This window comes from Bufo bufo, chromosome 3 (genome assembly GCF_905171765.1).
Source record: "Bufo bufo chromosome 3, aBufBuf1.1, whole genome shotgun sequence".
Classification (NCBI taxonomy): domain Eukaryota; kingdom Metazoa; phylum Chordata; class Amphibia; order Anura; family Bufonidae; genus Bufo; species Bufo bufo.
Window position 1 is genome coordinate 9,193,247 of NC_053391.1, and position 14,746 is coordinate 9,207,992.

Here is a 14,746-nt window from a genome sequence, read left to right on the forward strand (position 1 = left end):
GAATGATTACGAGAATTGTAAGAATAAGGATGACGAACACATTAATGCTAGCAATCAAGATGATGAGAATGATAGTGATAATGTGAATGGCAAAGATGAGAATGATGAAAACTATGAAGATGAGAATGAGAATGACTAAAAAACATCAGCTTAAGGCCTCATGCACACGACCGTTGTGTGTTTTGCGGTCCGCAAATCGCGGATCCGCAAAACACGGATGGCGTCCGTGTGCGTTCCACAATTTGTGGAACGGCACGGACAGCCATTAATATAACTGTCTATTCGTGTCCGCAAAACGTGGACAAGAATAGGACAGATTATGTTTTTTTTGCGGACCACGGAACGGAGCAATGGATGCGGACAGCACACGGAGTGCTGTTCGCATGTTTTGCGGCCCCTTTTAAAGTGAATGGGTCCGCCCTCGAGCCGCCAAAACTGCGGCTCGGATGCGGACCAAAACAACGGCCATGTGCATGAGGCTGAGGAGAATAATGGGGATAAATATGAGAAAGATGAAGACAAGAATGAGAATGATAACATTCAGAATGGTGAAGATAAGAAAGATAAGATACTAATAAAGACAAGTATAATGAGGATGAGAATGATGATGGGAATGAGGAAGATGAGAATGATAATAGTAAGAGTAGTTATTATGGGAATAATAATGGAGAATGAAAAGGATAAGAATGATGACAATAAGAATAATGATGAGAATGATGACAATAAGAATAATGATGAGAATGATGACAATAAGAATAGTGATGAGAATGATGAAGGTAAGAGTAGTTAATATTAGAATAATAATGGAGAATGATGAAGATGAGAATAATGTAAAATGACGACAGTAATAAAAAAGAGGATAAGAATGATCATGATGATAGGAATGAGAATGAAGTGGAAGAAAATGGTGGACGACGATGATAGTGATAAAATGATGGTGAGAATGATGATGGAAATGAAGATGAAGAGTGGAGTTTGTCCATTGTGATAAATCTCGTGGTGGAGCTAACGCAGATGGTGGTCATGTGGCCTTCCTGATAATACACATCCTGTACACTGAGGGAACTGTGCAGAGGAGGAGGAGAAGCTGAACATTCTCTACAACATAAGTCCCGCGCTCAGTGAGTCTTATAGCAGGACGTCCAGCACAGGCAGTGGAGGACTGGCTGTCCAGCTGGTATATAGTATACATATGGCTGTGGTGGACGGATAGCGGTTCAGTGCAGAATGTTTATGGTCTTGCAGAGAGAAGGATGTGTGGGGCGACTGGTAATGAGCAATGCGCGGCTCTGGCGCTGAACCACTACATGGTACTATTATGTGAGAACTCCATAGCAGTATTATTTAGGCACTATACAGTGCTATTAGGTAGCATTGTATGGTGGTATTATCTGAGCACTCTATGGGAGTGTCATTTAATCACAGTATGGTGTTATTCGGTGGCATTATGTGAGCACTGTACGGTAGTATTATGTGAGCACTGTACGGTAGTATTATGTGAACACTGTATAGTGGGATTTTGTGAGCACTTTACGGTGGTATTATTTAGGCACTTATGTATGGCAGTAATATTTTGCTCTGTATGGTGATATTAGGTGGTATTACGTGAGCACTTTATGGCAGCATTATGTCAGCACTGTATGGTGGCATTATTTGACCATCACAGATCACAATCTTGGTCTGTTGTTTGCCACTTGCTCAGAGCACATGTGTGGTGCCTTCAGCTGCCTGTTACGTGTATGGGAGGAGGGACATGGCTGCCCGTACATATAGCGGTAGAGTGTGTCTAAGCAACGTGCCACACGCTGCATGTTCTCACCACTAATTGCCATGGTACCACCCACGCTGCTTGTACAGGTGAAACACAGAGAAACCACGGAGAAAACCACATCACAAAACCACAAGACTCTGTGGTGGCACTGCAGCCATTTGTGGTAAAAGCACATGTGGGTCTCAACAACGTGGCCACCATCACCACGTGTACGGGCAGATACACATGGCATCACTTACCTCCGACAGGCAAAAATGTGACCTGTAGATTGTTTCCCCCCAGACGGCAAATGTTCCAGGAGCAGAAACCAGGCTGTGAAAATCTGCGCGATGCTCTAGGACTAAGTACTAAGACTGTCCTCCAGAAATGGAGGGTCCTCAGGGGTCAAGAGAAGATGTTTTTTATGGTTCTTTCTTCCATCATTCTTATGCTACCAAAAGATTTGAGGAAACAGAGGTTAAAAGAAGTCCTAGTGATGTAAAGGCGTCTTCTAGAACTGTCCAGGACCCCCAGTGCTGAAACTCAGTCTAGAATGTGACTACCACAGACTAATAACCTACACTGCAGACCCTCAAGACTAAAATGTTATCTATCTTCCATTACTTCCTTGAAATCTGCCTTATTAGAGACTCGGGCCCCTCCTCCATGCTTTATACTGCAGCTCAGCTTGTTTCTTTTTTTTATTAAGCATATTTTTCACTTCATAAGACACACTTTTCCCCCCCAAAAGTGGGGAACAATGGCAATGCATCTTATGAAGCGAATACTAATGAGCACTCCCATTATGGAAGCGCTCATTAGTACATATTAGGACCAGGGAGCAGTGAGTGTAGCGCTGCTGGTGCTGGCTGTACTCACCGCTCCCTGGCCTTCTGCCTGGAGCCGAGCTGCACTGTGTCCTGACTGCATACAGCATCAGGACGTAGCACACTATGACCTGACACTGTGCGATGTCAGGTCACAAAGCAGTGTGGCCCCAGCAGAACACCAGGGAGCGGCGAGTCCAGGAGTGAGTGGCAGCAAGAGAGGCACGTTCATTTATTTGTTTTATGTCCGATCAGAGGTCTGATGAAGCTTGGGGGTCTGATCTGAGGTCTGATGGGGATTTGGGAGAAGAAAGGGGGTCTGATTTGAGGTCTGATGAGGATTGGGGGTCTGATCTGAGGTCTGATGGGGATTTGGGAGAAGAAAGGGGGTCTGATCTGAGGTCTGATGAGGATTGGGGGTCTGATCTGAGGTCTGATGGGGATTTGGGAGAAGAAAGGGGGTCTGATCTGAGGTCTGATGGGATTTGGAGACAAAAGGGGGTCTGATATGAGGTCTGATGAGGATTGGGGGTCTGATCTGAGGTCTGATGGGGATTTGGGAGAAGAAAGGGGGTCTGATCTGAGGTCTGATGAGGATTGGGGGTCTGATCTGAGGTCTGATGGGGATTTGGGAGAAGAAAGGGGGTCTGATCTGAGGTCTGATGGGGATTTGGGAGACGAAAGGGGGTCTGATCTGAGGTCTGATGAGGATTTGGGAGAAGAAAGGGGGTCTGATCTGAGGTCTGATGGGGATTTGGGAGACGAAAGGGGGTCTGATCTGAGGTCTGATGAGGATTGGGGGTCTGATCTGAGGTCTGATGGGGATTTGGGAGAAGAAAGGGGGTCTGATCTGAGGTCTGATGAGGATTGGGGGTCTGATCTGAGGTCTGATGGGGATTTGGGAGAAGAAAGGGGGTCTGATCTGAGGTCTGATGGGGATTTGGGAGACAAAAGGGGGTCTGATCTGAGGTCTGATGAGGATTGGGGGTCTGATCTGAGGTCTGATGGGATTTGGGAGAAGAAAGGGGGTCTGATCTGAGGTCTGATGAGGATTGGGGGTCTGATCTGAGGTCTGATGGGGATTTGGGAAAAGAAAGGGGGTCTGATCTGAGGTCTGATGGGGATTTGGGAGAAGAAAGGGGGTCTGATCTGAGGTCTGATGAGGATTGGGGGTCTGATCTGATGAAAAATATTTTTTTTCTTATTTTCCTCCTCTAAATCCTAGGTCTTATGGAAGGTAAAAGCCAGTATTTTTTATTTTATTTTTATGACAAAATGCAAAGACAGTCATAAAAAAAATATACTACACAACAAAAAAGAAAAATAGACATATGAAAAAAAAAAGTAACACCATTCATACAATTCAATTTCTGTTCCGCGGGCAGAGGCGCAGATAAGAAAGAGGAAAGACTCGGCAGGAAGATATGTGGAAAGACGTGCAGCTCGGCTTGTCAGATTGCTCAGCCTTTACAAGACAGAATGATTATAGAACTAAATAGGGGGAATTGAATTTTTATATGGGGGGAACCGTTGCAAAAGCACAAACCAGGGGTTGAGTTTACACAGATGGAAGCTGCCACCACGATTACCCTCCTGATGCTTCTTGGCTGAGCGTGCACAATGTGCCACTGCCACCCCTTGATGCCTCCCAATTGGACAGCCATGTAGCAGATGAACCCCCTAAGGTTGTTTTTAGGGCGTTGGGTACCCATGAAAAAAACCATCAGTGTGGATTCTGTTTTGACTCCAAGAAGAAACAGGTGACAACCACTGTGGGCGCCATTTTTGACAGCCAAGGGCTTGGTGCAGAATTCATTACTAAATCCTAGAGGTGAAATGCCTCCTAATTCTTTACAGATGGAGCGGACTCCAGTGCAACTGTTACGGTTCACGCAACAAGGTCTGCTCCACCGGCGCGATGCCTCGTTTAGTTTATTGGAATAGTCAAAAATTCCAAGCAAAGCCGAGGAAGCTGACAGCGAGTAGACACAACGGGAGCCATGTTTGCCTCCCGGCACCGGCTCAGTCCCGTCCCCCATATCCCCGGCTATGGCATGTCAGCTCCGCAGTATGAGAAGCTAATGAAGGCTGGTTCCGGATCCGCTGTTAATATTTCATCGGCGAGGGCCGCTGAGGACTTCCTCCTAACATTGTTTACACGCCGGTCGAGGGATTTGCTCCTGCAGCCTCAGACTTGGGTTTGCTCATATCTAATTAACTGAAAGTAATCAGCTCGCTATGACGGCATCTTCCCTGCATGTACTTTGTGTTCTGGCTCAGTCCCCTCGGAGGCTCCCAGTTAGGGCCCTGGCTGGTTCGTGCGCGGCCCCTCCCACTGGCGCTGGCCATGGCAAGCAGCCGCACTCCCCCTTTATACTGCTGTCTTACGGTAATTAATTAGAGCTAATTGGCTTCTGTCTTCCTGGTGGATTAACCCCTCTCGCCAGTTATGATGGAGGAGGGGGGAAGGGGGGGGATTACATGGACTCTGGATTCATAGCACTGTCTGGAAATCCAGTGCAACCAGTAAACCAGTAGAAGATGTGTCTGGTGCTATCAGGACGTTCCCGGATCGGTACTGGGTTCTTGTAATATCTATCATTTGGCCTCACCTTGGCCTGAAAATGGTGTATATGAGCTGCTGTGTTGGTCCCAGTCCAGTATGTGGATGGTTGTAGTCACCCCTGGGGCGTGCAGAGGACTTACCAGTTACTCCTTGTAGAATTTCAATAGAAATGAATATTAAGGAATAAAAATAAAGTTACAGGCTCCTCCTCCTGATCAGGCCCCTCCCCTCAGTCTATATACAGCAGCGTTCTGATAATCTTTTTCACACGAGCCATTTATTTTCTTGTAATCACTTTGTCACAGTTGTGGCGGAAACCTCCTGTTTGCTTTCTACTTCTACAAAGCAGCCAAAGCAGAGATGCAGTGTAAAGCATGGGGGACAGAGCAGCAGTGTAAGCCCCAACCTAGCCCCACCCCTTACTATCCTGGCCACACCTCCAAAAACAACTCTGGCAAAAAGGACAAGAAATTATTGTGCTCTCCACTGGGTGCCAAGACCTAGAAAGGCACTAGATAGAATGGCATTGGGTAGAGAGGTACTGGACAGAATGGCACTGGATAAAGTGGCACTGGGTAGATTGGCACTGGACAGAATGGCATTGGGCAGAGTGGTACAGGGTACAATGGCACTGGACAGAATAGCACTGGGAAGATTAGCATTGGGTAGAGTGGTATTGTGTAGAGTGGCACTGGTTAGAGTGGTCTTGGGTAGAGTGACACTGGAGAGAATGGCACTGGACACAGTGATACTGGATAGAGTGGCACAGGGCAGAATGGCATTGTGTAGGGTGGCACTGGACAGAATGGTATTGGGTAGAATGGCACTGGATAGGGTGGTACTGGGTAGAGTGGGACAGGTCAGAATGGCACTGTGTATGGTGGCACTGGAGAGAATGGCACTGATCAGAATAGCACTGTGTAGAGTGGCACTGATCAGAATGGCACTGTGTATGGTGGCACTGGAGAGAATGGCACTGATCAGAATAGCACTGTGTAGAGTGGCACTGATCAGAATGGCACTGTGTAGGGTGGCACAGGGTAGAATCCTTCACATATCCGCTCTCTGAAATTGTAGATAAGTAGAAAATGGAAGCCCTGTGAGTGGAGGAGGAGGGTGGTGAGAGGTGTATTGTCTGGGGTCTGCTCTGCCAGTTATACCCGTTACCCCCTTCTCCGTGATACTGTGGCCTAGCAGCCCTCTGGAAGCGATTCCCAGTAAATGCCCATCCTGTCTGGCTGTGCCATAGCTTTATCTGCTTCTGGGAAAGCCATCCAGTTCGGCTGCCATCTATGCACTCCTATGGGCACATCTGTAGCAGCATGGGAGTGGCACCTGAATGAGTATACAAATACGAAGACGTGGCATTCAGTCGTCCGGGAAAGCTGGGTGCCAGCCTTCTTAGGGTTATAGGTAGCAAGGTGCTTTTTTCCACCCAGGTGAAAGCTTTAGCTCGCTGCCCTAGGTTTGTTGGCGCCCGCTGGCACCTGGCAGCCACATGACACCCAGTTTTGGCAGAGCTGAGAACAGCGCTATGTACATTACATAGAATATCCTCAGAGTAGATGATTTTTTCGTCGGCAGCCAGGCACGGGTTAAACATCTTATAAAGGGAGGTATTTACTCAGTGCCAGTCTTGCACTGAGCTCTTTGTTTATCGTATACAATGGTTAACATATAACCTGCACCCGCAACGTGCCCATAAACCTACAAAATCACGCAATGTCCTGACCCGGGGTGACCGCCCCTTCTCCGGAAATAACGCGGTTAATCTTTACAGTATATCAGGGGAGGGTTTGTCGCATATTAAACCTTAACCCCTTCCTCCCTGCTCCCCTTTTCTCTCTGGCTTTAAATATAACGTGCCGGCGGCGCTGAAGCTGTGGAGCGCTGACTTATTATACCTTGTCTCTCCCGCACGCTCCCCTGATTACAGTATTCCTGCTCTGTTTTGACTCGCCTGTAAAATCCCTGCCGTTCTCCGGTTAAGAGTGCCATTTGTGAAATTCAAGTAGTCGTCGCGGTGGATTGCATCTGACCCCGCCGCTTTAAGAAATATATACGTACCATAGCGGTTTCCATACAACCTGCCTTAGCTAAAGGTGTTTTCTGAACCTCTTAAAGGTAAACATTGCTGCCATTCCCACATCACCGATCACCCGGATTCTTTTACATTAAAACTGCATTGAGAGTGGAATGCCCCTTTTACACCTGAAGGTCCCTCTAAGTGGACTCTGGAATAAGCCCCTTTAAATTAGGGCATCTGTTTGACATGCCAATTATGGGTCAGTAGAAGCTTGCGGATTGACCCTTGCGACCTATGCTCATATGGGTGAATGTCACCTTTAAGGAGGCACACTCCTTTAAATAAGCCACGTCTGTACAGATCACTCCTCTGCGGACATCTCATAATAAGAGGCCGGTGTTCAAAAGGTAACACCTCTAATATAGGATTATACCATTCATGATCACGCCTCACCTCCTCCCCCTCCCTTCACAATGACCTCTGCCCAGGTTACAGAGCATGCCCACAATGCTGTCCCATATAATTACTTCTCAGCAATCATCTCGCTATCATAAGATTGCAGCATTAGAAAGATAACACCTCTAATATAGGATTATACCATTGACTACAGGTAATGGTTACAGCTCATCTTCTCACTTCACAATGACCTCTGCCCAAGTTACAGAGCATGCCCACACAGCTCTCCCATAGAAAAACTTCTTGGCAGTCATCTCAGTATAATAGGAGGGCAATGTCAGGATTCACTTCACAATGACCTCTGCCCAAGTTACAGAGCATGCCCACACAGCTCTCCCATAGAAAAACTTCTTGGCAGTCATCTCAGTATAATAGGAGGGCAATGTCAGAAGGGTATAATATTATATGATTACACCATTGACTAGAGGTAATAGTCACATCTTACCTCCTCCCCCTCACTTCACAATGACCTCTGCCCAAGTTACAGAGCATGCCCACAAGGTTCTCTTATACAATTACTTCTCACTATCATAGGAAAGAAACGTTAGAAGGGTAACATCTCTAATATAGGATTACACCATTGACTATATGTAATAGTCACATCTCACCTCCTCCCCCTCACTTCACAATGACCTCTGCCCAAGTTACAGAGCATGCCCACAAGGTTATCTTATACAATTACTTCTAACTATCATAGGAAGGAAATGTTAGAAGGGTAACATCTCTAATATAGGATTACACCATTGACTAGAGGTAATAGTCACATCTTACCTCCTCCCCCTCACTTCACAATGACCTCTGCCCAAGTTACAGAGCATGCCCACAAGGTTCTCTTATACAATTACTTCTCACTATCATAGGAAGGAAACATTAGAAGGGTAACATCTCTAATATAGGATTACACCATTGACTATATGTAATGATTACAGCTCATCCTCTCCCTTCACAATGACCTCTGCCCAAGTTAAAGAGCATGCCCACACGGCTCTTCCATAGAACTACTTCTAGTCATCTCAGTATCAAAAGAGGGTAGCATTACAAAGGTGACAGCTCTAACATAAGATTACACCCATGGTAATGTTTACAGCTCATCTCCTTCTTTCACAATGACTTCTGCCCAGATTACAGAGCATGCCCACAAAGCTTTCCCATAGAATTACTTCTCAGCAGCATTTTAAGAGGGCAGTATTAGAAAGTTAACACCTCTAATATATGAATACGCCATTGACGATGGGTAATGGTTACAGATCACCTCCATCCTTCACAATAATCTCTGCCCAGGTTACAGAGCATGCCCACAAAGCTCTCCCATAGAATCACTTCTCAGCAGTCATATGATTATCATAAGAGGGCGGAGTTCAAAAGGTAACACTTCTATTATGGATTATAAATTGTCAATAGGCAATGGTTACAAGCTCATATCCTCCCCTTCCTTTACAATGTACTCTTTCCAGGTCACAGAGTATGCCCACAATGCTCCCCCACAGAAGTCAATGAGTTATATCCAGTCGAGAGGTTCCGATTGTCCGTATGGCTGCTGTAAAGCAAATCTCTAAATGCAGTCAAGATGGCTGCCCCTATATTAATGTACATTAAATTGAATAAAAAATGCAAAATCAGAAAATAAAAGCAGATAAGAAAAAATACCATGCATCAATAGTAATATTAAGTATTTTGATTAACTTTATAGTAACACTCCCACAAAAATGTTTATTCTCTGACCTGTTAGAAAGGTACACGATGTAATCTATAGTGAATGTAATCTTTTTACCAGTGACTGTATTTCTGAGTTATCCCCTCCCTTCTGATCCTCAGCTGTTTCATGTGACGACAGAGGACAGGAAGGCAGTTATTCCTCTAATCATTCCTATGAGACTGACATTAAGTCTCCCATAGGAATACATAGAGAAACTGACTTCCTGTCCACACATAAAATGCTGTGTTATTTGGAAATTAAGAGTGCTGGTCACATGACACAGCTGAGGATCAGAAGGGAGGTTATAACTCCCAAATACAGTCACCAGTAAGAGAATTACCTTCACTACAGATTACATCATGGACTTTTCTAACAGGTCAGAGAATAGAAATATTAGTGGGAGGTTTTCTTCCTTAAGGCTGAACAGTGTTCTAGATTACACAAGTAAAAATATCCAACCAAATGCAAATGTATTCAAAACACGAGACCCAACACCAGACGACTCGGTGTCATGTAGACCTTCTGGAGAACAAGTGTCCGGCCGCAGAGGAGCAGAAGTTTCCAGAATTTAGAGTTCAGTGTTATTATTCCTTCCTAGATATGAAAATTCCTAAAGCCGGGGGCCACAGCAGTGGTCGGCGGAGGAGAGGGAAGCTCGTGCTGGCAGGACACGGATCTCCACACCTGTCCTCGGACTGTTATAACTAGATGTGTAATAATATGATATATACTATTATATTACTTAGCGCCTGGTCACAGATCCATGTCATCATATACGGTAGTTATAAGGGGAGACATGTCTATAGGTGGCCCTGCTGGACGGGCACCAGGTTCAGTCCCACTCTCTCGCTCACCTTGACTCCACATCATTTTATGGATCTCATGGCCGTCGTAGGCACAATATGTTAGCACTGGTTTGGCACAATAGACAGCACTATATAGGGCAGCATACACCAGTAGTATTTATACACTATATGGCACTGTTATATAGGCAGCATACACCAGTAGTATTTATACACTATATGGCACTGTTATATAGGGCAGCATACACCAGTAGTATTTATACACTATATGGCACTGTTATATAGGGCAGCATACACCAGTAGTATTTATACACTATATGGCACTGTTATATAGGGCAGCATACACCAGTAGTATTTATACACTATACGGCACTGTTATATAGGGCAGCATACACCAGTAGTATTTATACACTATATGGCACTGTTATATAGGGCAGCATACACCAGTATTATTTATACACTATATGGCACTGTTATATAGGACAGCATACACCAGTAGTATTTATACACTATACGGCACTGTTATATAGGCAGCATACACCAGTAGTATTTATACACTATATGGCACTGTTATATAGGACAGCATACACCAGTAGTATTTATACACTATATGGCACTGTTATATAGGGCAGCATACACCAGTAGTATTTATACACTATATGGCACTGTTATATAGGCAGCATACACCAGTAGTATTTATACACTATACGGCACTGTTATATAGGCAGCATACACCAGTAGTATTTATACACTATATGGCACTGTTATATAGGACAGCATACACCAGTAGTATTTATACACTATACGGCACTGTTATATAGGGCAGCATACACCAGTAGTATTTATACACTATACGGCACTGTTATATAGGGCAGCATACACCAGTAGTATTTATACACTATACGGCACTGTTATATAGGGCAGCATACACCAGTAGTATTTATACACTATACGGCACTGTTATATAGGGCAGCATACACCAGTTGTATTTATACACTATATGGCACTGTTATATAGGCAGCATACACCAGTAGTATTTATACACTATATGGCACTGTTATATAGGCAGCATACACCAGTAGTATTTATACACTATATGGCACTGTTATATAGGGCAGCATACACCAGTAGTATTTATACACTATACGGCACTGTTATATAGGGCAGCATACACCAGTAGTATTTATACACTATATGGCACTGTTATATAGGCAGCATACACCAGTATTATTTATACACTATATGGCACTGTTATATAGGGCAGCATACACCAGTAGTATTTATACACTATATGGCACTGTTATATAGGCAGCATACACCAGTAGTATTTATACACTATATGGCACTGTTATATAGGGCAGCATACACCAGTAGTATTTATACACTATACGGCACTGTTATATAGGGCAGCATACACCAGTTGTATTTATACACTATATGGCACTGTTATATAGGCAGCATACACCAGTAGTATTTATACACTATATGGCACTGTTATATAGGCAGCATACACCAGTAGTATTTATACACTATACGGCACTGTTATATAGGGCAGCATACACCAGTAGTATTTATACACTATATGGCACTGTTATATAGGGCAGCATACACCAGTAGTATTTATACACTATACGGCACTGTTATATAGGGCAGCATACACCAGTAGTATTTATACACTATATGGCACTGTTATATAGGCAGCATACACCAGTATTATTTATACACTATATGGCACTGTTATATAGGCAGCATACACCAGTATTATTTATACACTATATGGCACTGTTATATAGGCAGCATACACCAGTAGTATTTATACACTATATGGCACTGTTATATAGGGCAGCATACACCAGTAGTATTTATACACTATATGGCACTGTTATATAGGCAGCATACACCAGTAGTATTTATACACTATATGGCACTGTTATATAGGCAGCATACACCAGTAGTATTTATACACTATATGGCACTGTTATATAGGCAGCATACACCAGTATTATTTATACACTATATGGCACTGTTATATAGGCAGCATACACCAGTAGTATTTATACACTATATGGCACTGTTATATAGGGCAGCATACACCAGTATTATTTATACACTATACGGCACTGTTATATAGGGCAGCATACACCAGTAGTATTTATACACTATATGGCACTGTTATATAGGCAGCATACACCAGTAGTATTTATACACTATATGGCACTGTTATATAGGCAGCATATACCAGTAGTATTTATACACTATATGGCACTGTTATATAGAGCAGCATACACCAGTAGTATTTATACACTATATGGCACTGTTATATAGAGCAGCATACACCAGTATTATTTATACACTATATGGCACTGTTATACAGGCAGCATACACCAGTATTATTTATACACTATATGGCACTGTTATATAGGCAGCATACACCAGTAGTATTTATACACTATATGGCACTGTTATATAGGCAGCATACACCAGTATTATTTATACACTATATGGCACTGTTATATAGAGCAGCATACACCAGTATTATTTATACACTATATGGCACTGTTATATAGGCAGCATACACCAGTATTATTTATACACTATATGGCGCTGTTATATAGGGCAGCATATACCAGTATTATTTATACACTATACGGCACTGTTATATAGGGCAGCATACACCAGTATTACTTATACACTATATGGCACTGTTATATAGGCAGTATACACCAGTATTACTTATACACTATATGGCACTGTTATATAGGCAGCATACACCAGTATTATTTATACACTATATGGCACTGTTATATAGGCAGAATATACCAGTATAATTTATACACTATATGGCACTGTTATATAGGCAGCATATACCAGTATTAGGCTACTTTCACACTAGCGTTCGGGTGTCCGCTTGTGAGCTCCGTTTGAAGGGGCTCACGAGCGGCCCCGAACGCAGCCGTCCAGCCCTAATGCGTTCTGAGTGGACGCGGATCCGCTCAGAATGCATCCGCCTGCCAGCGTTCAGCCTCCGCTCCGCTCAGCGAGTGGACACCTGAACGCTGCTTGCAGCGTTCGGGTGTCCGCCTGGCCGTGCGGAGGCAAGCGGATCCGTCCAGACTTATAATGTAAGTCAATGGGGACGGATCCGCTTGAAGATGACACCATATGGCTCAATCTTCAAACGGATCCGTCCCCCATTGACTTTCAATGTAAAGTCTGGACGGATCCGTTCAGGCTAGTTTCAGACTTAGAATTTTTTTTAAACTATAATGCAGACGGACCCGCTCCGAACGGTAGTGTGAAAGTAGCCTTATTTATACACTATATGGCACTGTTATATAGGCAGCATACACCAGTAGTATTTATACACTATATGGCACTGTTATGTGGGCAGCATATACACTCACCTAAAGAATTATTAGGAACACCTGTTCTATTCCGCATTAATGCAATTATCTAGTCAACCAATCACATGGCAGTTGCTTCGATGCATTTAGGGGGGTGCTCCTGGTCAAGACAATCTCCTGAACTCCAAACTGAATGTCAGAATGGGAAAGAAAGGTGATTTAAGCCATTTTGAGCGTGGCATGGTTGTTGGTGCCAGACGGGCCGGTCTGAGTATTTCACAATCTGCTCAGTTACTGGGATTTTCACGCACAACCATTTCTAGGGTTTACAAAGAATGGTGTGAAAAGGGAAAAACATCCAGTATGCGGCCGTCCTGTGGGCGAAAATGCCTTGTGGATGCTGGAGGTCAGAGGAGAATGGGCCAACTGATTCAAGCTGATAGAAGAGCAACGTTGGCTGAAATAACCACTCGTTACAACCGAGGTCTGCAGCAAAGCATTTGTGAAGCCACAACACGCACAACCTTTAGGCGGATGGGCTACAACAGCAGAAGACCCCACCGGGTACCACTCATCTCCACTACAAATAGGAAAAAGAGGCTACAATTTGCACGAGCTCACCAAAATTGGACTGTTGAAGACTGGAAAAATGTTGCCTGGTCTGATGAGTCTCGATTTCTGTTGAGACATTCAAATGGTAGAGTCCGAATTTGGGGTAAACAGAATGAGAACATGTGTCCATCCTCTGATGGCTACTTCCAGCAGGATAATGCACCATGTCACAAAGCTCCAATCATCTCACATTGGTTTCTTGAACATGACAATGAGTTCACTGTACTAAAATGGTCCCCACAGTCACCAGATCTCAACCCAATAGAGCATCTTTGGGATGTGGTGGAACGGGAGCTTCGTGCCCTGGATGTGCATCCCTCAAATCTCCATCAACTGCAAGATGCTATCCTATCAATATGGGCCAACATTTCTAAAGAATGCTATTAGCACCTTGTGGAATCAATGCCACGTAGAATTAAGGCAGTTCTGAAGGCAAAAGGGAGTCCAACACCGTATTAGTATGGGGGCACTAATAATTCTTTAGGTGAGTGTACACTGTATGGCACAATTATTTGGTCAGCTTATAGTAATATTATTTATCACTATAGGGCGCTATAAATATTGGCCTCTGTATGGTGGTTTCGGCACTATTGTTTGGGAGATGCATGTAAGCGCTGTATGCCTGCAGTAAATGAACACTGTGGCACGGAATGATTTCATTACTTA

At 44.0% G+C, this 14,746-nt stretch overlaps 1 protein-coding gene across 11 annotated transcripts in view; it reads right to left on the minus strand.

Moving 5' to 3' along the window:
• ZBTB20 (zinc finger and BTB domain containing 20) overlaps positions 1 to 14,746 on the minus strand; it is a 665,609-nt gene that overhangs the window by 162,168 nt on the left and 488,695 nt on the right. The window lies entirely within an intron of this gene.